At 41.8% G+C, this 27,763-nt stretch overlaps 1 protein-coding gene and 1 long non-coding RNA gene across 8 annotated transcripts in view; one reads left to right on the forward strand and one right to left on the reverse strand.

The window, feature by feature from the left end:
• Window positions 1–27,763, forward strand: part of MYLK (myosin light chain kinase) — a 283,432-nt gene that overhangs the window by 1,924 nt on the left and 253,745 nt on the right. For 4 of the 6 annotated variants that reach the window (XM_008982318.5, XM_078351931.1, XM_078351932.1 and 1 more), the window contains exon 2: window positions 27,667–27,749. The exons of the other annotated variants lie outside the window; for them this stretch is intronic. The gene's annotated coding sequence lies outside the window, so the exon portion shown is untranslated. The remainder of the gene's footprint in view (window positions 1–27,666; window positions 27,750–27,763) is intronic. 6 annotated transcript variants of the gene reach the window in all.
• Window positions 1,833–27,747, reverse strand: LOC118147711 (uncharacterized). 2 transcript variants are annotated; one of them, XR_008476878.2, is made up of 4 exons: window positions 27,665–27,747; window positions 15,817–16,073; window positions 9,472–9,518; window positions 1,833–2,230 (listed from the first exon to the last, which is right to left on the reverse strand). It is a non-coding gene; the product is annotated as an uncharacterized LOC118147711 (long non-coding RNA). The 2 variants fall into 2 exon arrangements; XR_004734196.2 differs by lacking the exon at window positions 9,472–9,518.

Genomic DNA, 27,763 nt, shown 5'->3' on the forward strand with positions numbered 1-27,763 from the left:
TTATCTTTTATGTTGAGACAGGGCCTGGCTGTGTTGCCCAGCCTGGAGTATAGTAGCGTGATCTCAGCTCACTGCAGCCTTGACCTACCAGGCTCAAGCAATCCTCCCACCTCAGCCTCCTGAGTAGCTGGGACTACAGGTGTGCACCACCACACCTGGCTAGTTCTTTTTTCTTTCTTTCTTTCTTTCTTTTTTTTGGTAAAGATGGGGTCCCACCATGTTGCCCAGGCTAGTCTTCAACTAATGGGCTCAAGTGATCCACCCACCTCTACCTCCCAAAGTGTTGGGTTACAGGCCTGAGCCCCGGCACTTGGCCGGAGTAGTTTCTGTTTGTGTGAGATTCACTTACCCCTTCAGCAGGGTCTGCTTCCCCTGGGTCCAGATATTAGAGAACACGCACAGAGCAAACTAGGTCTTGGGACATTCCTGGTCTAACTGGTAAGGTCAGGTGGCCCCACCTGCTGTCCAAACATGGTAGACAGACAGCTACAGTCACTGCAGAGTAGGGGCTTCTGGCTGGCAGGTGGTGGGGGAGTCTGTGAGAAGGCTTGTCAGAGAAGGAGGTGACCCCAGATGGTGCAGAAAGGAGAGGCATTTGAGTGCCAAGGTTGGGGAAAGGTTCTGGGGTCTCTGCTAGGAAGATCTTTACTGTCCTCAGCGGCATAGATTGTGAATGCACTGGGCTCACTGTGTACTCAGTGTCTTTGAGAATGACCTCTGGGTTTTATCCTTAAAATATAAGATGAGCCTAGAGTTTGAAGCACTAGTTGGCTTGTCTGTCTTTTAGGAAGTTCATAAGGTGGGGGGTTTTGCTTGGGGATTAGGGAGCCAGTGTCCCATGAATGTGGAGAATCTTATTTAGTATCTTTCTGAGAACAACACTTCTTGAGAGTCTGGAAACATAAGTCTACTTGGAAGCCCAGCTGCACCTCTAGTGGCTCAAACCAACCCACACAGGCTGGGAGATTGTTCATTCTTAAAAGCTTCCTGTCCTATCTTTTCAGCAAATGTAAAATTTAGAAACAAAACTTGAAAAGTATCCTTTCCCAACAGAAGACAATGTCCTTGCCCAACTTGGCCAACAGAGGGTGCATGCAGAGGACACAAGGCAAGGCCATTTGCATGGAAAATGTCCGTGTGGATACTCAGGCCTAAGCGGGGTCTACTGGGGACTTGAGTGCTCAGAATCAAGGAACCATTCAGCAGTGAACCATAGTGGGACAGAGCGATGTCACTGCCATGAGCTCCCATGCCATGTGACTTCTATCTCTTCCCTGTGCTCTCCCAGCCTCCTGCCCTACAAGCCGGCAGACTTGGCTGTGCTGGGCAGCAGCCCTGGTACAAGCCACGCCCCTCTCCCACCTGCACTGTTCTGCACATGGATTCTCTTTATTCTTTCTTGAGTTTTGGCTGCGGGCTTTTCCATTCGTTTGAAACCAACAGGCTGAGCAAATGCATTCTCCTCACAAACTCAAGGTGGGTGGACCTCCATGTTTGCACTGCAGGCCAGCAGGTGCATCCCTTTTCCTTGTTGTATGCACCTGGTGTGTGAGGGCTGCAGCCCCCAAGAAATTTACTACGACAGCCAGCCCAGTGGGCTGGGTCGGGGGAGGGCCGGCAAAAGTTGTTCCCTCATGGGCTCGAGGGTAAGGCTGTGTTTCCAGAGGCTCACACCACCTTCTTTTCCCTGCCTTTCTGCTCACTGTGCCTCAGTGTCTGAGGGTGAATGGGCACCCCACTAGGGAGCTGTGGAAATTTTTGTGTAGATCCACTTTCTCAGATTTCCCATGTTTTCCCCATCCCCCCGCTTTTGGTACTTTCATGCCCCCTTCTACCCTCCCCTCCTCTCCTTCCCTGGGTCTTCAGTGCAGAGCCCTCTGGAGACAGAAAGTCCCTTTGGAGACAAAAGAAAAGGGATGAGGAGAGGATTTCCTTTTCTTTCAGATCTGCTTCTTGATTTTTCCCCCTGGCTATGGGCACTCAGATCTGATGCTCATTTGTTAATCCAGGACCTTATGTGTTATTTCTCCTAATCTTGGGGGAACTAAATACTGGCAACTTAGGGCTTTTATAGTTGAGGATGCTGTTTACCTTTCCCGTTTTCAGGGATGAGGATTTCTGATGTAGTTCTCCTTCAGGTTTCTGGCAGGAGGAGGCAGCCAGGCAGAATGTGATCTTTGGTGTTAAACTTGGGTTCAGTTCCATCCCGTTCACTTGCTGACTGGGAGTTCTTGGGCATAAACACAAAAACTTTGTTTTATGTAAGGTGACTTGAGTTTTGTCATCTGACAGTGAGGGCAGTTATAGAAATTAAATGAATATATGAACATAAATAGGCATAAAACAAAGAATAGCTTTTATTATATGTACTGGGCAGTGTTCTCCAGGTCTATGGAATGACTTATAAATCAACCAGCAAACACTAATGATGTACCTACTTTCTATTGAGCTCTGTGGAGGGTAATAAAACAAAGGTGGTGCGCCTATGCTGAGAGACTCCGGGTCTGTAGCAAGAGAGCTAACACATAGGAAGTAACTAGAAAACAGGGACAACATGTAATTTCCAAGTTTTGTTAAGAGAATTAAAGGATGGCCAGAAATTCAGGGGATAGAGTGTTGGGGGAAGGCCTCAAAGATGGGGAAGAGGAAGGGAGGGTGAGCATTTGCCAGGAGAGAGGAAGGCAGGAACATTTGGCTCCTGGGTCTGAAGGCTCTCAGCTCCTTCTTTGCTGGGCCCTGGCACAACGGACCCTGCGGCGTGCTCCCAAACCTGCAGGTGTGCTTGTCCTGAGGTTTATTTTGGGGGTGGTTTTCATTCTGGCCTTGTTTTCCCTCTGCTGCCCAGAATATTTCTGAAACGTCTGAAATTGTTTTATATTACACTCAATCAAAAATAACAAGAAGCAACTGGATGGCCAGAGTGAAAGCCCAGGCCCGTAGCAGACTTTTGGTTTTCTGGGGCTTTGTGTTCTCTTTTCATGCCTCATATATTGTAGCTCACATCCTAGTTCTGGAATCACAGGGTGTTAGGACTGAGGGTCAAGTCCACCTGACCTTTGCACTGGACCGAAGAGGAAACTCTGGCCTAAGAAGCCAAGTGGTGGCTGGGCGTGGTGGCTCATGCCTGTAATCTCAGCACTTTGGGAGGCCGAGGTGTGTGGATCACTTGAGGTCAGGAGTTTGAGACCAGCCTGACCAACATGGTGAAACCCCATCTCTACTAAAAATACAAAAAATTAGCTGGGCATGGTGGCAATTGCCTGAAATCCCAGCTATTTGGGAAGCTGGGGCAGGAAAATCACTTGAACCTTGGAGGTGGAGGTTGCAGTGAGCCAACATTGTACCATTGCACTCCAGCCTGGGCGACAGGAGCAAGACTCCATTTCAAAAGAAAAAAAGAAGCCAAATGGTAAGCCAGCATCAGCCCAGAGTTCTCATCACTATCTATACTGCTGGAGGATGGTGATAGTGTGGGAAGGTGAATGGCCTGACTTCGGCAGGAAGAATGGATACACATTGGTTCCATCATTTGCCCCACCTACTTCTCTAGAGTCCTTGAAGGCTTTCCTCTTTAGTCTGAGGGTCCTATGGGGAGCAGGAGTGAATGCCTTCCTGTACCTGGCCTGCGATCACTCCCATCTGTTTCAGGGCACCTGAATACCAAGCGTCTGCACATATGCATTCCACCTACCCTCTAAGTCTTATTCCTCATCCTACTTAACACCCAGACTCAAAACCTGTAGTGGACACTATATCCTGGGTCAGTCTTGACTGGAATGCACCATCCTTCACAGGAATGTTCACCCTTATGAACAGTCCACACTGCCCCCGGAAAGAGTGCTGTTCCCCTTTCCTGGGGTTAGACTAGAAGGAATGTCTTCTGAGGCTGTGGGAAACACCAGGTTTGGAGTCTAGCTCCAGCACTGTCCCCTGCTATGTGAGGTCTCTTCAGGCCTCAGATTGCGCACCTTTAAATGGACAGAGAAGCCCCTCTCTACACATTTGATGGGGCTGTAAGCAGATGAACACGTGCTTGGCAACCTGTGCTTGTGATGCGGTCATAAGGGTGGTGTGCTGCTAGGCACTGTGCTCCTGGAGGTCACAGGCTCTGGTTCGTCTTGCATCCTTACTCACAGCCTGGAGCCTGGCACAGTGCAGGTGCTTGGCACATCTAGGTAGAAGGATTGGCTAATGGGGTAAATGGATGTGCTCAGAGAATATTCAAAGGGATTTGCTGTCTGCTGCTCCATAAGAAGGCACTTTGCACTCATTCACCTCACTTCTTCAGTTATGTCTTTTATAGGGCTAGGTATAAGCTCATTCTAAATTTTCTCATGAGCTTTAGGCATCTTCCCAGGTAAGTACTGAGTCCGTTAATAGAACATGACTCAAACAGATCTATTGCTAACCTTCCCGATTATCCAAGTTAAATCCCCATTTGATATTTTCCTATTAGTGTCAACAGAGTGAACATTTTTGTAGTCACTTGGTTGCTAATCCTGTGGAGATGAGTATTCTCATGAGGAAGCAGCAGGTGTTTTAGAATGTGCCTGGAGGAACACAGTTCTTAAGTTGCAGACTGCTTATGATTACTACCAAAAGCTCCTGCTCTCCAGTAGTTGCTCACGGTATACCTGATACAATTAAGACAGTTGATACTGATTTTACCCAATGGCGTGTTTTAGGGAGTTCTCAGGCTTCTTGTTTTGTTTGGGCAGCTGCCTAGGGGCTCAGCTCCTCCCCTGTGGGCCTGCTGATTACCCCAGGCAGAGAAACACTTGGTTTTACTTTCATATTACTATTTTTCCTGATTAGGCCATCACTAGCTCACACTTCGAGTATTAACTGTATAATTTATGGGCTTCTCCGTGGCCCAAATACATCATACACTTGATGGCTTTGTTGATCTTAAAGCATAGTCTGACTGTGTCACCACCTTCAGAAACCCCCCGGTGGCTCCCTGTTTTACACAGGACACCCTTAAGCTGAAGTTCACAGGCCTCTATAATCTGACCTCCAAGTCCAGTCTCACAGCAGCCACCCTCATACTCCTTGATCCACTACATCCAGACTTCTTGTCTCAGCTCAATTTATACTTTCCTGTGTCTCTGACTCTGATTGTGAGTTCATCCTCACCTGGAATATTCTTCGCTTGCCTCTTTGATTGACAGGTTCTTCTATCCTTAAATATTTGTTCAGGGAATGAGTTAAGTTCCTGACACCTGTCAGATACTGCCCCCAGAGGCTGCCTCTGACCTTTTGAGCCTCAACTTCTCTAGAAACAAGTCCCTGTAAAATTCTTTTTACAGAGGAAAGTCATAAATTATTATGGTATGTTTTTGTCATTTGTTTAAGTTTTCTCATGCTCAAATTTTATATCTGTAACCACACTGAAAAAACTTCAAGGGAGGGACATGTTAATGTCTCTGCTTCCTCATAGCAGTGGTTCCAGAACTGGCTGATAACAAAATCTCTTTGGAAACCTTGTTTGAAAAATAATCTGTGGCTCCTCAGTCCCAGCCTGTACTACTTTGGTGGGGTCAGGGAATCTCTGTTTTTACAAAGCTTTCCAGGTGATTCTGATGTCAAACTGATAAATTGTCATATAGACAATTTTAGAAAAGTTTCTAAATTATAATATACCTTTATTTTTCGAATTGCATACCAGTTTTTCATGATTACCATAATGAAAATATAAAGATCTTTCTGAACTGTGTTATAATCTATCAGAGTTGCATATGATTTCGAGGTGAAATGCTGTTTTTCATAATCTGTACTCATGACTTTTGAATGTTGATGCGTTCTTGCTTTCCTGGAATAAACACTTGGTCATAATGTATAGTTTTATTTTTTTTAATACCTTAGTGACTTTGATTTTCTAATATTTGATTTTGTTTTTTTTTTTTACATCTATTGTCCTAAGTGAGATTGAACTATTAATTGTCTTTGCTTCCCTTGGCCACTTTTGTATGTGCCCACAATTTTGACATTTTTGACACCTTTAGGATTGACAGAATAAGTCTGAGGAATATTAAAATCTAATAGCGTTTTATTTACATTTCCTTTAGATTAAAATTTGAGTTCTGGCTTTTCTGTAAGTAATATTGCTAAAAGTTAGGTACCTTTTTCTAAAAGTTAACTAGAAGCTTTGAAAAAAATAAATATTCAATATCCACCTGATCTTCTGTTGCATGTAAATCAGTCACACCAACTTTTCCTAGCTTCGGTGTATTCTGGTCTGGGAAATTTGGCAATTTCTACTGTCTTTTGATTTCATTGTTTGACAAATGATAGGCATTCTCCCAGGTACACAATAACTTTTCTTTTCAATGCTGCATCATAATAGGTTTTTATTGAAGGCTTTCTTTCTCATGTAAAAAATAGGTATAATTTATATACAGTAAAATCTACCTGTTCAGAATGTACAGTTTGAACAATTAGTACACAGTTATGAGGAAGTTTAGTTCTGAGTTTTGACAAATGTGTATAGTTACGTAGGCACCGTCACAACTGAGGTACGGAGCAGCTCCATCACCTCCCAGAATCGCCTTAGGTGTTTGTTGTTTGACCTTCCACCACCTGCAGACCTTGGCAGTCACTGATCTGCTTTCTGTCCCTGTGTTCTTTCCTATTTCAGAATGTCATATAAATGGAGTCATGGTTTGTAGACTTTTTAGTGTGTCTGCTTTCACTTAACATTAATGTGTTTGAGATTCATCCATGGTGGTGGGTGTATCAGTAGATCATTTGTTTTTGTTGCTGAGGATTATTTCATTGTAAAGATGTATCACCATGTATTTACCTGTTTCCCAGTTGAAGGACATTGAATTGTTTCCAGTTTGAGGTGGTAATGAACAATTCACTAACAATATTTGTGAACAGGGCTTTATGTGAACATAGGTTTCATTTCACTTGGGTAAACATCTAGGATTGGGGTTTCTGGGAGGCATGGTAAATGTAATAGAATACCAAACTGTTTCCAAAGTGGCTATACCATTTTGCATTCCTGCTAGTAATATATGAAGGTTATACTTTCCACGTCTTTATCAGCACGTGGTATTGTCAGATTTAAAAATTTTAGATGTTCTAATAGGTATAGTTTTATCATATTGTGTTTTTAATTTGAATTTTCTTGGTGACTAATGATGTTGAACATCTTTGTACTTATTTGCCAAACATTTGGTGAAGTATTTGTTTAAGTCTTTCACCCAAGTTTTACTGGATTGTTTGTTTTCTTATGATTGAGATTTGAGAGCTCTTTATATATTTTGGACATTAATCTTTTATAGGGTGCATGTTTGGCAAATATTTTCTTGCTGTCTGTAGCTTGTCTTTTCATTCTCTTTAACAATGCCTGTTACTGCATAACAGAAGTCTTTAATTGTGATGAAATTCATCAATTTTTAAAAAATGTGTTATGCTTTTGCTGTTGTATCTAAGAAACACTGACCTAATGGGAAGTCATTAAGATTTTCTTCAATGCTTTATTCAAGATGTTTTACAGTTTTAGGTTGTGCATTTAGTTCTGATCCATTTAAGTTAATTTTTATACATGATGTAAGGTATATGTAGATTCTGTTGCACATATGAATGGCCAATTGTGTTAGCACCACAGTGAAAAGATGATCCTTTTCTTAATGAATTGTCTTTGTACCTTTGTTGAAAATCCGTTGAGCATCTATGTGTGGGTCTATTCCAAGTATTCTGTTCCATTGGTTTATGTATTTATTCTTTCAATAATACCACACTGTATTGATTATTGTAACTTTATTGTAAGTTTTGAAGTAAGGAAATTTGAGCCATTCAACTTAGTTCTTTCTTTTCAAAATAGTTTTGGCTATTACATATTTTTGGCCTGACATATAAATTTTAGAATTATATTGTTGGCTTCTGCATAAAACCCTGATGGAAATCTGATTGGTATTGCACTGAATCTATAAATCAGTTTGGAGAGAATTGACAGCTTAACAATGTTGGGTCCTTGAGTACATAAATAAGCTATATTTCTCCATTTAGGTCATCATTGATTTCTTGATCAATATTTTTAGTTTTTAGCATATAAATAGTATGTTTATAGCTATCTATTTCATGTTTTGGCACAGTTTTAAATTGTACTTTTAATAAAATTCTGTTTTCCAATTGTTCATTGCTAGTATTTATAAATATAATTGATTTAGTATTTTAATGGACTTTTTAAAAACTTAAATCAGAACCAAGTACACCAAAATATGTACTTGCAGAGTTTGAAAATTTAATGTGATTAGTAGCTAGGTAAATCTAATGTGTAACTTAAACAATTCAAAGGCTGGGATATAAAGGCAATTTACAGCCCTCATCAACTCTTAACTATTTCCCTGAGCTTCTGTTTGTTGATTTTTGTTTGTTGACCTTATATCTCTTTTGACCTTTCTAAACTGACTTATTGGTTCTTGTAGCTTTTTTTCTAGATTCTTTGAGCTTTTCATCAGAGATAATCATGTCATCTCTGAATAAAGGCAGTTTTATTTATTCAATCCCGATTTCTTTGCATCTGTTTTTCTGGCTTTATAGTGCTGGTTAGAATTTCCAGTAGAATGTTAAACAGGAGTGGTGAAACAGACATCATTGCCTTATTTCCAATCTTAGTTGGCAGGCGTTGAGTCTTATATCATCTTGTGTGATATTAGTCATCGTTTTTTTGTGGATGCTTTTTATCAGGTTAAGGAAGTTTCCTTCTAGCTTGCTTAGATATTCTTTGTCCTCATCATGAATGAGTAATGATTTGTTCAAGTGCTTTTTATGGATCTATTGAGATAATCATATTTTTTTCTTTTGTCCATGAGTTGACAAACTTTTTTATAAAGGGCAGTGTGAGAAAAATAAGAAATATATGTTTGGCCTTTATTTTCAGTTTCTGGCCTAGAGCTTCTAAAACCCTGGGAATTTCCTGAGTGAGAGTGGTGAGAGGAATATCTTTGGTTATTCATAATAACTCCCTTTCAACCATACCTGAATTTATGCTGGTGAGGTGAAACTTGGTGGGTCCCTATATAGCCTCAGGATTGGAACTGATTGTCGGAGGAAACAACCATGTAATTAGAAGGTTGGAACTTTCAGCATACCCCACCCCAACATCTAGGGAGGGGAGAAGGGCTGAACACTGAGTAAATCCCTAATAGCCAGTGATTTAATCAATTATTCCTGTGTAATGGAACCTCTGTAAAAATTCCTAATCAAAGGGGTTTGGAGAGCTTTGGAATTGACTAAGCACACTAAGATGCTGGCAAGGTGCTGGCAGTGCCTGGAGAGGGCATGGGAGTTCCACACCCATTCTCAAATATCTTGTCCTATGTATCTCTTCCATTTGGCTGTTCCCAGGTTGTATCCTATAAAATAAGCTGGTAAATATAAGGAAAGAAGGCTCTCAAGTTCAATAACCAATGTAACAAATTATCAAACCCAAGAAGGGGGTCATGGGAATCCCTGACTTACCGTCAGTTGGTCAGAAGTATGAGGGGCCCAGGACTTGTGATCAGCATCTGAAATGGAGGCCTTAAGCTGTAGGATCTAACACTAACTCAAGGTTGATAGTGTTAGCATTGAATTGGATTGTAAGACACAGCTGGTGTCTGAAGTGAGACTTGGTTGGTATATGGAAAGAAACTCCATATAGCTGGGTGTCAGAAGTGTTCTGGGAGTTAAAATCAGGTCATAGTAGCCAGATAACAAATATTGTAGGTTTTGTGGACCATAAGGTACTTTATTCAACTCTTTGCTCAACTCTCATAAATCTCCTCTACTCAATGATTCAGCTCTGCCATTGTAGCATAAAAACGGCCACAGACAATAGTTGGCTAGGTGAATGGATGTGGCTGTGTTCCAGGAACCTGTATTTATAAAAACAGGCTGTGGGTTGGATTTGGCCTGCTGGTCCTAGTTCGCCTAGTCGTAGTTTGCTGATCCCTGCTTTAGTCTATTGATATGTGGAAATACAGTCATTGATTTTTAAATGTTTAACCAGCCTTACATTCCCAGAATAAACTCCACTTGTGCTATATTATTAATCTTTTTATATATTGCTGGATTTGGTTTACTCAATTTCGTTGAAGTTTTTTGTGTCTATGTTCATCAAGGACATGGATCAATGTCTTTGCCTGGTTTTGCTGTCAGGGTATATTGGTAGCCTTATGAGTTGGGAGGTATTCCTTTCTCTTCTATTTTCTGGAAGAGTTTGTATAAAATTGTTATTTATTTCTGAAATTTTTGGTAGAATTTACCAGTGAACACACCTGAGCCTGAAATTATTTTGTAGAGTGGTTTTCAACAGCAAATTAAATTCTTTAATAAATATAGGACTGTCCAGGTTATTTGTTTCTTCTTGAGTGATTTTCAGTAGGGGTAATTTAATTAAAAGAAGATTTATAAGTGTTCATAATATTAACATATCGTTTTAATTTTACTAGGAATTGTAGTAATGTCTTGTTTCCTATTCCTGATATTCATAATTTGTATCTTCTCTTTTGCTCTTGGTCAATCTGGCTAGCAGTTTGTGAATTATATAGGTTCTTTGAAAGAACCAGCTGTTTGTTGGTTTCACTGAGTTTTCTCAATGGTTTTTTTTTTTTTTTTTTCAAATTCATTGGTTTATCTGCTTGTTTGGGTTCAGTTGCTCTTCCTTTTCTAGTTTGCTAAAGTGGATGCTTAGATCATTGATTTGAGACCTTTATTCTTTTCTGATAATAGAGTTCTCCTTTTCTGGGACAATTGGGTTGGGAAAGGGGACATGGAGGTGTAGAACCAGTTTTCCTACCTCTAAGCATTTATTAGGAGAGCTTTAGTAAAAGCCTTACCAGCAGAGAGCCCTGAGGCGTCTGCCTGGGGGTGGACCAGTGGGAAGGAGGCAAAGGGTCACACCATGGGCTCTTTTCTTCATGGGAAGCAGTGGCCTGGTCTTCCCACCCTGACAGTCTAGGACCCTAACGCTCTTCTGACTCCCAGCATGGTTTGTAGGAAAGAGGAAAAGGAATTGGAGTTGCTGCAGTTTTTTTGGATGAAAGGGTTCTTTCCTAATAGTTTAGACCAGGAGTGGGTGAACTTTTTCTGTAAAGAAGCTGATACAGATAGTAAATATTTTTAACTTTGCAGGCTACACCATCACAGATATTCAGCTCTGCCATTGGAGCATGGAAGGAGCTGTAGATAACATGTAAATGAATGGGTATGGATGTGTTTCAGTAAACCTTGGTTTACAAAAAATAGACAACAAGCTGGATTTGGCCCATGGGCCATAATTTGCCTTCACCTGCTTTAGTCTGCTAATGTAATGAATTACATTGATTGATTTTCAACTGTGCCAGATAAATTGTTTTCCTGAAATAAATTCCACTTGGTTTAGAGCATCTGGTCTGTACTGGCCCTGTCTTTGTTCCTCAGCTTGTGTTGTCACTGAGCCATGAGCTTCTCAGGGGTAGGGCCACAATAAGGCCATTTCTGATCTCCTGTCAGGTATATGGTGGATGGCTAGTGAACCTTTGTGGCTGGGTGGAAACACCGGTGCACTTCAGGAGCACTCTGCTGCAGCTTCCTTTTTGGATCCCCTCAGGAGCATAGAAGAAATGGAGGTTGTGTGGAGGAGCTGGGCTCAAGTGCTGTTATTGCAGGCCCCAGGCTGATCCTTCATTTTGAGACTATTTTAGAAATGTGACTCATGTTTGGCCTGTGGGGTGTTACTTTCTAATTACTCTGTCCTTTTCCTGGGGATGTGGTTGGCTCTACAGCTGGCAGGCTCAGGAACTCAGGCCTCCAGGTGCCAGCCCAGTGCTGGTGTTCTAAAAGGGCTTGACTGAACCCTTTCCAGGACCATGGCTTTCTAAATCCTTTTATAGAGGGGTGTGCCTGTGTGTGGGAAGGGGCACAGCAGGAGGGGCCAGGCCCTTCTGGCTACTAAATGACCTTCATGTCTGTGGAGTGTGGACTAGATAAAGCCATGTAACACGGCATGACAAACAGATTTTGCACAGGTAGACTGCATCATCCATCTCAGCCGCTTTTCCTAATTGATTGGGAGGGCTGGGTGGGTGGTTGATGGGAAGGGTCTGGAGCTAACAGACCTGAGTTTCAATCCCAGCTCAAGAATGGATTAGATGGGTGGATCTGGGCACTTTAATTAACTATGCTGAACTTCATTTCACTCCCTTATAAAATGGAGATGTAACAACCTCCCAGAATTGTTGTGAGGGATATGTTAAGTCCCTCACTTTCTCTCCTGGGATGAGAGAGGTAAGCAGAGTGGTGGACAAGAGAAGTGCCAAACAAATTGAAAACATCCTGGAGGGATCCATTTGCAGACTGGGATATGGAGAGGGTGTGCTGTTTTTTTTTTTAATCTAGAATATTTCTGAGCTGAAAGGCGGGGAGAGGTGATTTAAGGGCTGAGTGTCTGATTCTGCTCTGGAGCAAGACCACCACCAGGTCTGGGTGATGCCTTGGGTTGTTTGGATCTCTTGTTTTTCATTGTTCAGCCAGGTTCACTGGGATGGGAACCTGGAGCTGTGCCAGTCCTGGTTTAGTAGAATCAATTGCATAATTTCCTTGGATTTCATGGGAAAATTTAAGGCCCCTTGGACCTGTTGATAATAATAACTCTCCTTATGACCACCCAGCGTGGGAGGAGTGAGGAGAGTCACCTCCAACTGATCAGAACACCCTCACCTTTTCATGTGTTCTGAGGTCTCTCCTTTCCTCTTGCCAATGTTCCAGACCCTTTTGCGCAGCTGTTAGGGGAGGAGGACCCTGCTTTCCTGCAGAGAGTCCATGAGTTAAGGGCACTACTGCTCCCAGGCCACCCTGCTCACCCTAGACTGAGGCCTCATTGCTTTCTGGAACAATCATAGCTCATGCAACTTGTTAAGGATCGGGAACTAGATAAAGTTCCACTGTTGTCAGCCTGAGATAATCTTGTGTTATTGTACCTGAAAACAGTATTGAAACACAGATCTTATTGTGACACCCCTGGTTAAAGACAATGTTAATCCCCTACTACATAAAAGACAAAATATCGATTAGTCAACATGGCATGTAAAATAGGCTGCAATTAGGCCTGCCACATAAAACATTCCATTATTATTTTGCCATAAGTACTTCTCATTTGGATGATGTTTTACAGTTTACTTGTTTTCACACAATTTGCATTTAATCTTTGTCAGTCTTACGACATTGTTCTTGTTCCCTTTTTGTAGCTGGTGGCCCAAAGTTTAGGGGGATTAAAAGGAACTTGTCCAAGATCAGATGGCCACAGTAAAGTCAAACTAAGCACAGGGCAGAAGTGAGTGCTCACTTGCTGCTTCCTCACTCTACGACCTTGAACAAGTTTATTTATCTATGAAGAATCAGGGCTAATACAACTAACTTGTAAAGTTTCTGTGAGGATTAGCAAAGTGCTTGGAGAAATGCCTGACACATAGTAAGTGCTCAGAAAATGTTGGGTGGTATTATGATCCTCTCTGTTAATTATTCCACAATTAATGTTTCCAGTTTTTAATTCCACTATTATGAGTAATACTGTTATAATTATCTTTGTCCAAAAAGTTTATTTTTTCTGTTGTATTATTTCCTTGGATTGTATTCCAAGAAAAGCATTATAAGGGCAAAGATACGATCCCCTATTTTTGCTTTTGTTCCATATTGCCAACTAGCCCTTAAGAAGGATGGTTCCCATTTAAAAGGCTGCTACTAGACCCATGAGAGTGCACTCTGTCCCACAGGTGGTACTTCTATATAACCTCTCAGACCATCAGAGGGCCTATAACCAGTCATTTATCAGTCATTGGGGGTTATAATTACCACCCTCCAGAAAGACCAACAGATCGTAGACTGGTTCGAGCTAAACCTTATAAACTAGGTTGTGCCTCCAGCAAGACAGGATCCGGCTAATCAGCAAACTGTACTAAAAACTCTAGAAATGGCTGACCTCTCACCTCACTTTCTGCAGGACTCTGTGGGAGTCTGCATGTGCACAGGAGGTAAATGTGAAGGAGGGGTGTTGGGGGAGGCGGGAGCTGCTTATGAGCTGTGGACCTGAGGACTGTAGGGAGGAAGACTGCATGGGAACCATGAGTGGCTTCAGACTGTTTTATGTAGGAGAGTGTAGGTTTGTTTGGGCTGCTGTAACAAAGTTCCACAAGCAGCTGGAAAGTCATTTCCTCACAGCTCCAGAGGCTGGAAGTCTGAAATCAGGGAGTCAAACAGTGCCAAGCTTTCCTCTGGAGGCTTGGAAGGATGCTTCCTTGACTCTTCTGGCTTCTAGTTGCTGCCAGCCGTCCTTGGCATGCCTTGCCTTGCATGTCTATCACGCCATCTTCACATGGACTTCTCCCCTCTGTGTCAGTGTGTGTTCACATGACATCCTCCTCTCTGTGTGTCCGCACCCAGATTTCCTCCTGTTTTTTGTTTGTTCGTTTTTAGGATACTAGTCATTGGATTAAATTCCACCCTAATTCAGTATGACTTCATCTTAACCGAAAAGACTCTATTTCAAAACCAGGTCACATTTACAGGTACCAGAGGTTAGAACCTCAGTAGGATTTTTGGGGGGACACAACCCACTACAGATGGACTGGGAAGAGAAAATGGAAAGTGTCCATTTTTCAGAGCACAGACTACACTGTGGATGGGGCTGTTGGTGGAGAAGATTATGGACAGTGGTAGTGCCACTGGTAAAAATGCTGGACAGTTGTCTGGGGCCAGTGATGTTTCTGTTCTTCACCTTCCCAGCCCTGCTTACCCTAAGGATTTGTCATAAAACTAGTCAATGATAAGGATTAGGGGCTTCTAGCTGGGGTGATGCAGCCAAAGGAGAAAGAGCCTAGCCCCCGAGGGAAGGCGTGTTCTAGGAGCCAGTGGGGAGTTGTAACACAGGACTGGGCAGACATACAGATCTCAGGTTAAGTCTCAGTCTACTTGGAACACCATGGCCTCAGTTTCCCCCACTGAAGGGTGAGGAGGGAGGGACTGTATAGCTTCTGAGCTCCCTTTCTGTTTGGCATTACATAATTCTAACTGGAGAGGTAGCAGTTTAGAGACACCCAGTCTCCTTGACCTTAAGGGTTGTCCTGAGGTCTGTCTGGGCGATGAGGTGTGAGCCGCTGATACGGGTGGTACTGGGGAGGAAACAATGTGGTCTTTCCCACCCCAGGTATTTCCAACAAGACTTTATTTAAGTCACCTCTCCACGAGGCCTTTCCTGGCCACCCTCTGTAACGTTTTAACCTCACCCTGATATTTCATGTCCCCTTGTCCAGCTTTATTTTTTTCTCCTTATACTTATCCCCTGTCCAACCTGGTTTATATTTTATGTATTTTCCTCACTGGTTGTCTGTTTTTTCCACTAAACAGTAAGCTCCTTGAGGGCAAGAATTTTTATCCAGTTCTAAAGTACTGCCTGTCACATACCAAGCCCTCCATACGTATTTGTTGAATAAATGAAGGTGTGGTAAACTTGATAAATGGGATGAAAGTTTGAAGAGGGTGTACCAGTTATAGTCTTTGAGAGGTCTCAATCCTCCCTTGGCTCCCGCATCCTAGCCAAGACTGCCCAGGGTCCTGCCATAAGTAGCACCTGTTTCTGCAGGGTTTGTTCCAGTCACTCATTACTGGGACAGAACTGTCCCAAACAGGAGCATAAATAGTGGCGTAAGACAACAATCATTTTGTTACGCTCTGGGGTTCTGTGGGTCAGAAATTTGAATAGGATATGTTGGGGATGGCTGTGAAGACCTGAAAAGCTGAGGTGACTCAAACAACTAAGGGCTGGGGTCATTTAGAAGCTTCTTCACTTACCATCTGGCATCTAGGCTGAGACAACTTGAAGGCTGGGCTCAGCTGGGCACCTGGAGCCAGAGTGCCTACACACGGCCTCTCCATGTGGCTTGGGCTTCCTCACAGCCTGTGACTGGGCTCCTGAAGCAAGTATTCCCAGAGGGAGCATTCTGTGAGGGCCAGATGGGGATTGCCTGGTCTTTTATTACCTGGCCTCAGAAGTCACATGGTGTGGATTTTGCCGTACTCTGTTGATCAAAGCAGCCATAAGCCCGCACCTTGAAGAGAGGAGTGTCCAAGATTTTAAGACCGTGTTTTAAAACTGCCACAGGAATCTTACCACCTTCTCACCAGTCCCAATCTGGAGTTAACCTGAAGTAAAATCTGCCACCTTCAGACCAGGACTTATGGGGAATTATACCTGTTCTCTTCTTCACTCTTTACTAATTGCACTTCAGAACAGAGTCTGCCATGCTTACGTTTTTTGAAGCACCTAGCACATTACCTGGCACACAATAAGTACTAAGCATGTTGGCAAGCAAGTGAATGAATGCACAAACACAGAGAATGGGTGTTTTCTGTGGCTGGCTTAGCACTGCTAAGTAGCTACAGGAAGATTTGAACTTTCTATCTATTAAGGTCAAAGTTTCTAACTGGTTTTCATTCATATTCTGCCTGCTAAAAGCTCTGGGTTAGGAATAGATTCCTAGGGAAGAGACATGAGTATGAAGATAGAAGTTGTATGCTATGTTAGGGAATATCGGTAATCTGGTTTGACTATAGCAAATAATTTCTGTATTTTCCTAGGACAACGGTACACTAAGGCTAGAATAAAGTTAGATTAGAGTGTAAGGACCTCGCTGTAGGCCGGTGAGTATAGATACTATTCATTAATGAAGAGTCATCAAATATTGTTGAGCGGGAGAGTGCATGTAATAGGAGCTATGAACTAGGAAGATGCCATTGCCCCAGTGACATTCAAAACAGAGTAGGGAACCCCAAAGATAGGGAAAACAGAGGGTTCGAACTTCAGGTATGCAACCAAGGCCTGGACTGAGCTAGAAACTGCAGGAAAGCCAGCAAGGGGAGGGATGTGAGTGATTGTGACGTTAGCAAGTGTTTGGGGCCCTGTGAGTGGTGACAAAAAAGAGAATGTAAAAGATGATGCAACAATTGTATATATTTGGAGACAAAGTCTGTTGCTCAAGCTAGAGTGCAGTGGTTGCAGCTTCAAACTCCTGGGCCTAAGTGATCCTCCTGCTTTCATCTTCCCAAGTAGCTGGAACTACAGGCGTATGCCACCATACCTGGCTGATTGTTTTACTTTTTGTAGAGACGGAATCTCACTATGTTGCCCAGGCCGATCTCAAGCTTCTGGCCTCCAGCAATCCTCCTGCCTCAGCCTCCCAAAGCACCGGGAACACTCTTACATTGTAGGGACTAATTTCTATAATTTCGTTATGAAGATTCTCAAGTATACCATGAAGTTTAAACACACATATGGTGAACACCTATATTCCCTCCTCCTAGATTACAAAGTTAACATTTTCCTGTATTTGTTTTATCACCTATCTGTTCGTCCTTCCCTCATCAATCAGTCCATCTTGTTTTTGTGATATGTTTAAGTCACAGACATTAGAAAATTGTAAATGTTCCCCTAAATACTTAAGCATGTATACCATTACCTAGAGTTCAATATTGTTTACATTATTTTTCTTTGGAGGTAAAACTTAATTACAGTGAAATGAAAAAATCTTAAGCACACCATTAGATGACTTTGGACGAAAGCGTGCACCTGTGCAACTCAAGCCCCTTTCAGGATTTGACATTACCATTATCCTGCAGAATTCCTTTATCTTTCTTCCCAATTTCTGTCCCCACTCTCCAGAAGCAACCATTGTTCTAATATTTAAGGCACAGATTTTTTTTGCCTCCTAGAACTTCATATAAATGAAATTATATGGTATATGCTCTTTGACTTAATGTTTCTTTCGTTTGGCCTGTTTTTGAGATTTATCCATGTTGTTGTGTGCATCAGTCAATTCCTTTTTATTGCTGAAGAGTATTTCGTTTATGGCTATATCGCAGTTTATCCCATTTCCAGTTTTTGGAAAAAAGTTGTTTCCAGTTTTGGTTTATTCCGAATAAAGCTGCTATGAATATTTTTGTATAGATCTTTTTGGGTAGACATACGTTTTAATTGAGTCTGTGTTTAGTTTTGTAAGAAACTGCCAAAGTGTCTGCTTCCACACTGATATACCTATTTTTCCAGTGTATCACAATCTAGTTGCTCCACATCCTCATCAACATTTGGTATTGTCAGTCTTTTAAATTCTAGCCATTCTTTGGATACTGTATAGCAGTATTCTATTGTGGTTGTAATTTGCATTTCCTTGCCCATAGTAAGCACTATTATGTGCCTATTGAACATTTATGTATCTTTCTTTCTGAAGTGTTATTCAAATATTTTGCTCATTTAAAATTTTGTGTTGTCTTTTTATTATTGAGTTGTAGAAACTTTTTATTCTGAATACCAGTTCTTTATCAGATATGTGATTTGCAAATATGTTTTTCTAATTTGTAGCTTGCCTGTTCATTTTCTTTCTTAAAGTAGAAGTTTTACATTTTGATAAGGTCTAATTTGTGTTTCCTTTTTTTGGCAAGGCTATTTTTTTCTGTGCCCAAAGAAACTTTTACCAACCCTCAAATTACCAAGATAATTGCCGTGTTTTCATCTAAAAGCTTTATAGCTGAAGATTTTATGTTTAGGTTTGTCGTCTATCTCAAATTAATTTTTGTGTATAGTGTGAAGCAGGGAATCAAGATTTCTCTCTCCCCCCCATGGATATCCAGTTGTTCTAGCCCCATTTGTTGCAAAAACACCTTCCTTTTTTTAAGGTACTGTTTTGATTCTCTTACAGATGAAGAAACTGAGACAGAGCTAGATTAAGTAACCACACCTGGCAGAAACAGATCTCGGATTTGAACCCAGGCAGTCTGGATGCAGAGCCTGTATTTAAACCATTGTGTTGTAATATCCTTTCTCACATGGATGACAGGTTTTCAACAAGAATGCAGGCAGCTCAGTGTAAAGCCCTGGTAGGGAATTCAGGAAGCAGGGGAGTCAGGAAGCAGGGGAGTTCAGTTTGGGATTGAGCTGGGGAGCCCATGAGATACCTGAGTGGATACATTGGGGAGAAGATAGAAAAAAGAAGGGAAACACTTGGAAGAATAAGTAGGGGAGAAGGGAGGTGGAGGCTGCTGAAAGGGGGTACTATTAAGTCTAACCTGGATTGCACCTTTTTTATTTAGCATCAGGGGATTGGTTCTCTGCCATGGCAATCCTGGTCTAGAAGAGTCATGAAATAGGCAAGATCCAGCTAGTCTAGATCTTTTGAATCTAGGTAGTAAGGGTGACATGAGCAAAAGTCATAAAGCCAGAGAAGATAAATAGATTAAGTTGGGATAGGGAAAGTCAGCAAACTTCACATTTAGGATGCCTACTCTCTGTTAGACAGAGCCGGCTTCACGTCTTAATCCAGGCCCTGCAGCTCACTCTGTGATCTCAGGCAAGTTACTTCATTTCTGTGCCTCATTTTTCCACCTCTGTAAAATAGACATAACACCAACCTCAGTGAATTAAAATAGACAATGGATTTAGGACACTTAGAATAGTATCTGGCACATACACTCAATAATGGTATGTCAGCTATTTTAAGATTCAGTATTTTAAGAATGTGGTCAGGGCCCAGAATATAGTAGACCTTCAGGAAAACTTGCCGAATACTCAGATGAACTCCAGTGACACGGGTTTTCCAGTTTAAATTGTGTGACTGTGCAGTTTTAGAACAGATGGTCGTAAAGTTAGAGTAAGAAGCTAGGAGCATGAGCTGAGCTGGTCTGTAAATACTCAACGTGGTGCATGAAGCAGCCCAGAGTAGTGACATTGAAGCAGCATGGCCTTAGAGCCTTCCTTAGGAAGGGCACTGACTGCTGGCCCAGATTCTAGTGGAGCCCCTATGGGCCTGGGGCTCTGGAGTGGACAGGGAAAATGTTCCTGCTCTGAGTAAACAGAGAGCTCCCTGACAGTGAGCATGAGGATACCCCTGCCCATGGAAGGGATGGCACCTCCAAGTGTGTTTTTGCCCAGATGGACCACAGAAACCCATTGTCTATCCCTGGTTTTGATGACTATGTCCTGAAAGATCTAGCCACATTTCTAGAAAAACCCATTTAAATGGAGTTTGTAGGATTGACATTTTGAGTCCAGTCTGCTTTCCACATGGGCAGGAAGCAGAGTCAATTAAGTACTTGTCAAGTGCCTCCTGGGTACCTACTGAGACTGTGCTGGGTTAGGACAGTGTTTTCCTGCCTACTGGGAGCTCACAATGTAGTTAAGGAATGACACACACAAAGAGATGTGTAGTACCTGCCAGATGTAAATGGCCAAAGACAGCTTGGCAGAGTCATATGGATAAATGCTTTCTACAGGGGTTGTCACACCAGTGCTAGATATTCAGGCCCTCCAGCATCTACTCCAGCTCCAGTACCTTCTCCCTTCCAATAGTAATAACTGATATTTGAGTGTTCACTGTGAGGGCAGCACTTTAGAGCTGTTAACTCAACTTCTCCTTATCATGACCCCTTGAGAGGAGCTTTGTTAGTACCCCCGTGTTTCAGACGGGTGATCTGAAGGACAGACACCTACATACAAGCTTCCACAGGCACATTGCTGGTGAGCAATGGTGCTGGGTGTGAACCAGCTGTCTCGCTGCAGAGTCTACCTTGGTAGGCCCTCGGGGCTGCTTGGCTAGTTTCTCTTTCAAATACAGAGCAGGAAGGAGGATTATTGACATTTACTTTCATGATTTCAACATGCAATCACAGAGTTCAACCAGTTTTTTCTAAATATGGCCTTCTGTACATTTTGCCCTGGCACTGGCTCAGCTAAAGTATTCTTAATTTCAGAAGGGGAGGCAACAAGACAACTGCTGTTTTTTTTTTTTGAGACGGAGTTTCGCTCTTGTTACCCAGGCTGGAGTGCACTGGCGCTATCTTGGCACACCGCAACCTCTGCCTCCTGGGTTCAAGCAATTCTCCTGCCTCAGCCTCCTGAGTAGCTGGGATTACAGGCACACGCCACCATGCCCAGCTAATTTTTTGTATTTTTAGTAGAGACGGGGTTTCACCATGTTGACCAGGATGGTCTTGATCTCTTGACCTCATGATCCACCCGCCTTGGCCTCCCAAAGGACAACTGCTGTGTTTATTGACCTATTTAGACTGTCTCAAGGCACAGCTCTGAGGATAGGAGCACACTGAACACTTTAACAATCCATGGCAAGGTGACAGCATCTTGGGCTCAGACACAAGAATTAGTCTCAGACAGGTCTTTTTTCAGTGCCATAAATTTAAGCAGCTGGAATTCTTTTTCATCCTATTCAACCTCCTGAAGTGAAGAATTTTGCCTTTTATTGGGAAATCTGCATTTCATTGTATAGATAGAACACTATGTCCTTGGCTCCCTGATCCTCTAGAGAAGCTGGGTCTTTCTTTTATTGCAGATTCTGGGTGTTGTAAGGCTCAAATACCAGAAAGTCTCTTTCAGCATGAGAAGCTGGAGACACAGTAGTGCCCTGATCCAAGAATTCGAGAGGCCAACTGTCCACCCCAGTGCAATGCAGGCCTTGTACAGGGCGTGGGGAAGAACCGCAAGTCTAGGAGACAGTGATGCTGGCTGCTCAGCAGCATGGCTCCCCCTACACCTCTGGTCTGCAGCCCTGTGCCTGGCCTGCCAGGGCGCGAGTGCTGCTCTGGCATCTGCAGAATGGAAAGAGGGTATTTTAACCAGCACAACAGAAGGCATCATCCCAGTCACTGATGTCCTTCAAATAATCTTCTTCAGAAAGTATGTACTTTTGTTAGTGATGATGCCATTGCTCAAAACGTTTTTGGGATTTCATATTTAGAATTGTGTTTAGTTTAGAATCATGCCTTTCTCCTTCCTTCTGAGGGGGAGGTTTTTTTTTTTAACTGCATCTGAAAATATTAAAGAACACATTACTTAAAAATGTATATACGTATATAAACTTTTGTTTCTGTTACCTAATGGGGAAATTATTGGCAGCACTTTGATGCCCACATGTTATCAGAAACAGATGACATCAGTCATTTAAGCTTTCGTGAACCTCATGGGTAATACATGCAATTTCATTGTTAATTTGTGCTTACTGCTACTGAGGCTGGGCATGTTTACATGTATTTCAGCTATTTGTGAATTGTTTGTTCTTGTCTTTGGCTCATTTTTCTGTTAAACTATTTGCCTTTTTCCCCTTGAGCTATAGAAGCTCTTCATATGATAGTGGTATATGGCCAGTCCTTTTAATATCTTGTGTTCTCTTTAATTTATGTTCATCTTTTGAACATAAATTAGATTTTTGGTGGAAATGCATAGCTTGTGGCTGATTAAGTCAGACTGAAGTGACTTCAGCAATGTTATTTCGGTACCCATGTCTGGAAGGACTTAAACCTGTCATGGACTTAGAGTCAGATGTTATCAGGAATAGACAGACTGTGTTGGAGGTGTGATTACATTGAGTAATTGATTGACTAGTTTAAAAAGCTCATGAAAACTTCTTGTATACATACCTAAAGCATTTTAACTTAAAACACATAGTGTTAAACATTTACTTGCCAAATTTTCACTGTGGATCCCAACTGGGTTTGGGTTTACTAATGGGAGCCTATGTTATCTTAGTTGTTTGCTCTATGCCTATAAGGCATTTCCTACACATTCCAGTTTGAATCTTTTTAGTACAGAATGGAATTTAGGCGCTTTGAAAGCCATCAGAATACACAACTCTTAGTTTTTGTAATTTTTTCCGGTTTTTTACAGTAGTCCTATCCAAAGCTAATTCAATAGCAATTTTTAAACAATTCGTCTCTATTATTTAACTTTCACAGAGACAGATATTTTATATTCACATTTAATCACTTTATATACTATTTAAATTATATGTAAATTTAGTCATTCAATTTCAATGATAAATACAATGGGTATAACTGGTTTTGGGGACAAGCCCGCTGATTCTTGGTAAACACACAGGCTCACATGGAGGGGGCACAAGTGTGCAGGTAGAGTAGAGAACTCAAGAATGACCTCCTAGCCCTGGGCATTCAGCATGCTGTGGCATCAGTTGGTATCTGATATAGGGGGAGGGGAAAGCAATGGCTAAAAGGGTGATTCTGGTCAGCGGAGGTTATTTATGAGGGCTTCTGTTCTAGCTAGTATTTACTGGGTGACTACTATGTGCCAAGTATGCTAAGTGCTTTTTCTGCATTATTTCAAATGTTTGTAAGGATATTTGATCCTTATAACATCTTATGTGGTACAAGTACTGTTATCTCCACTTTTAGATGAGAAAGCCAAGGGAGAGGGAAGTTTTATGTTTACCTAAAACACACAGCTATTAGTAAGTGGCAGATCCAGGATCTGAAACCAAGCAGAGGCTGTACTCTAAACTGTTATAGAAATCATCTCATAGTAAAAACTGGAAAAGACAAATATAAAATCTGTATGTGTACTTAAGTAATTAGTTAGGAGAGTTTGGGGGGTGGGATTGTGACAGGTCAACACTGTATTTTGACTGATGAAAGGGCCATGCACTTAGAATTCTCCATATATTGTCCTCTAAAGGATGCCTATTCAGTTTGAGGAAACAGAAGAGTTCTTGGTACACAGTAGGCGACCAAGGAATATTGATTTAATCTGGCCTGGACTCTCCAACCAGAATTTCCAGTAAGTGTATTAGCAAGACTATCAGAAAGGAGTGAATTAGAGGCTGTGTTGGTGTTGTCTGAAGACCTGCATCAAATGCCTGAAGGCTTCAGGAGAGGCAAACCTGAGCTCTCATATAAAGGAAGGACACACATATTAGTCAAGGCAGGAGCCTAGACCTCAGCCAGGTATCATTTATTAACCTCCCGCTACATGGTCTACACTTCTATTTTGTCTTCTGGAGACCCACATAAACAATATGTAGCCATGAAATAACTCATAGAGGTGGATGGGATGTATAAGAAAGCTTCTCTAAGAATGCTACAAACAAGGCAGTTACGGCATTCTAGGAGAATATGACTTAAGACAGAAACAGGTAGTATCAAGTGTGAAGAAACTATTCCAGATAGCCCAGCAGCAGGTGGAGAGGGGAGGAGGTGTGTTGATCACAGGATGTGTGAATCACAGGCTGTATGAGGACATGGCACTACCTGAGACCAGAGAGTTCGTTAAAGGCCACAAAACAGCATTCTGGAGAACTTGGACTCCATCCTAAAACTGTAGAGAACCAGGGAAAGACTTTACACAAGGAAGTGGCAGATTTGCTTTTTATACACAAAAAAATTCCTTGGTTGAAGTGGAGAATACTTAGGGGTAGGGAATGGTGCAGGGGCAGGGGTTAGGTTAAAGGTAGGGGGACTAATTAGATTGTTTGATCGACTCAAGTGAAAAATGAGGCCCTAATAAAATTGGTTGTGGAGCTCATAAGTGGGAGTTGAAAAATGAGAACACATGGACACAGGGAGGGGAACAACACACACCAGGGCCTGTTTGGGGATGGAGTGGGGGAGCAAGGGGCGGGAGAGCTTTAGGATAAATACCTAATGCATGTGGGGCTTAAAACCTAGATGACAGGTTGATAGGTCCAGCAAACCACCATGGTACATATATGCCTAGGTAACCTGTACATTCTGCACACGTGTTCTGGAACTTAAAGTAAAATTGTAAAAAATTAGTTGTGGAGGTAAGTGTTACAGAAGCTAGGATCAGATTGGAGGTAGAGTGACATCATCCTTGTTTGAGCAACAATAAGTAACAAGAGCACTGGATTTAGGTCAAGAGGACAGGGTTTTAGTTTCAGCTCTGCTGCTAACTAGCCAATGCCCCAGTCTCTTTGAGTCTTATTAAAATAGGGATGATATCCCCTGTCCAGCCTGTGACCTCTGAGGTCATGTTTGTACAGTTGACCTTTGAACAATGCAGGGATTAAGGGTGCCAGCTCCCTACTTCATGCAGTCAAAAATCTGAGTATAACTTTTGGCTACCCCAGAACTTGACTACCAATAGCCTACATCTGACTGTAAGCCTTACCAATAACATAAACAGTCAATTAACACATATTTTGTATGTTACATGTGTTATATATTGTATTCTTACAATAAAGTAAGCTAAAGAAAATATTTAAAAAATCATAAGGAGAAGAAAATATATTTACAGTACTTTATTGTGGTTATTGATACCATACGTTTATGTTGCCTGTTTGCTAGATGAATTGTCTGTCTGAAGTGATGGGCAGCTGTAGCTGCAGACCTCAGTCTATGGTACATATCAAGCAATTCATATTTTCCTTGGAATGTCATGACTTTTCTCAGCATCACTGGATGGCACTTCACATGGGCACTGTGGTGTTATTCAAGGTTGATGGTATTACACTAACTATCATGAAAAATATGTGAGAAACGTGAGAGATCGTTTTTTACTGTAATACATAATTTACTGGAGGGATGCACTGCTCATGTGGCATTTTAAGTGAACGCTCACAATGCTTGAGCTTGCCATAATAGCGACAGGAGGTAGCTATGAGTTAGTAAAGTAGTACAGTATGCACTACAGTTAGGATTTAATACTGCATCATTTTTTTTTTTTTTTTTTTTTTGAGACGGAGTTTCACTCTTGTTACGCAGGCTGCAGTGCAATGGCGTAATCTCAGCTCACTGCAACATCCACCTCCTGGGTTCAGGCAATTCTCCTGCCTCAGCCTCCTGAGTAGCTGGGATTACAGGCACACGCCACCATGCCCAGCTAATTTTTTGTATTTTTAGTAGAGGTGGGGTTTCACCATGTTGACCAGGATGATCTTGATCTCTTGACCTCGTGATTCACCCACCTCAGCCTCCCAAAGTGCTGGGATTACAGGTGTCAGCCACTGTGCCCGGCCAATACTGCATCTTTATATTTGTTTATCTTTCTGCAATGTCTGTGTGTATAAGTTTTTATCAATTTTAACTTTATAATTTATGCATATTTTATGGTAGTAAATGATAAAGTAGACTAGTATCTATATATATTTTAGACATTCATAACATACCTAACTTCTCAATTTTTTCAGTATTTCTAGGCTACATGGTTTGTTGGTGAAGATTTTCAAACTGTTGTAAATCTCAAAGATTTTTCAATTTTCTTATTGAAAAAAAAATCTATGTAAGTGGACGCATACAGTTCAAATTTGTGTTGTTTGAAGGTCAACTGTGAAAGCATTAAAAGAAGTGATCCGAAGCCAGTTTCGCAGGAAGAGAGCTGTCAATATGGATGAACAGATACATATTAGTGAAATGAGGCTGCTATGAGTTTCAAAAACTCATGTTAAAACCGGGTCCCCAGTGTGGCAGTGTTGAGATGTGGGGCCTTTAGGGGTGATTAGATCATGTGGGCTGTGCCTTCGTGAATGGATGAATCCATTCGTGGATTAATGGATTAATGTGTTAATGGATTAATGGTGATCAAGGTAGGAGAGCTGGTGGTATTATAAGAAGAGGAAGAGAGCATTGAGCTAGCGTGGTCAGCAGACTGCACTGTCTCAGGAATCTTAAGAGTCCTCACCAGCAAGAAGGTTTTTACCAAATGCAGCCTCTCGACCTTGGATTTCTCAGCCTCTATAATTGTAAGAAATACATTTCTTTCTTACTCCTTAGTTTCAGGTATTCTGTTATACGCAACAGCAAATGGACTAAGAGGCTTATGACTGTCTCAGGCTGTCTGCAGTCCTAAGAGACAGACAGAGTGAGTGAAAGGTTAGAGTCACATTTCTGGAGAACCTAGTCCAATTTTCCTTTCCTTAGTACTTTGAGACCTTTCCCACTCTGGAGACCTCTCAGTTCTCCCAAGTTGCACTCTGCATTTTTCTGTTTATGATACCATTTTCAGGGCCAAAGACAATACCACAGGATCTGGGCACTATTGTAAGTGATAAACATAAGGATGACAAGCTGATAGCTCCGAGAGCCTCTGTAGCAGGAGCAGCAGCAAGAAAACTACCAAGCCTCAGGGCACTGAAAAGGGTCCAGAATCCAATACCAGCGGGTGCCCAAAAGTCCTTTGTCTTTTGGTTTACATTATGCCCATGGCTGAGAGTCATCAGGCCATAGGGCCCAAGTGCAAATAGGATGTTGAAGTGCAATGGAAAATTAATATATATAGGCCAGGGTGACAGGCCCAGTGTAGGTTATTAGGCTGGATTTGCCCCAGGATTGAAAACCTAGGTCCATAGCCCATGACACACAATTTTTTTTTTATGCCAAAGATCAGGTATCCTCAGTTTGTAATATAGAAACAATATGGGTTTGGGAGTCATATCTGAATTCAAGTCTAGCCTGTATAACACTTTGAGAAGCCACTGAACTTCTCTGAGCCTGTTTCCCATATTTAAAAATGAAGACAACATTGCCTGATTTGTATGAGTAGCTGATATGAAGATTAGGTGGGTATATAAATGCATTGTAATACATAAAGAAGGTCCCAATTAAATAAAGGCTGTTATTAAGAGGTACTCAATAAATATTTGAATGGGTAATGTAGCTAAATGGAAAACTGTCCGTGTTAGGGTTGACTTGGCAAAAGCAAAACCAAAAAGAAGCACACATACGAAATAACCCCTGGTGGTAGCATTGAGGTTGATGTGCCTCATTCAACCTGGTACCCTGGTGAGACCAATTGTGGGCAGATCCCAGTGGATGCACAAATGAGAGGGTTATAGTGTTGTGTTACAGAGGAAAATGTTTGAGTTGGAAACTAACTTTCTCCTTTCATACTCACAGGCAACAAAGGATTCCTTTCCGGGTAAAGAGGAAGAAAAGCTGCATAAACATCATAGATTCTCCATTTGTTGATTCCAAACTAGGTATTGCCCCTTTA

This window comes from Callithrix jacchus, chromosome 15, assembly GCF_049354715.1.
Source record: "Callithrix jacchus isolate 240 chromosome 15, calJac240_pri, whole genome shotgun sequence".
Lineage (NCBI taxonomy): Eukaryota > Metazoa > Chordata > Mammalia > Primates > Cebidae > Callithrix > Callithrix jacchus.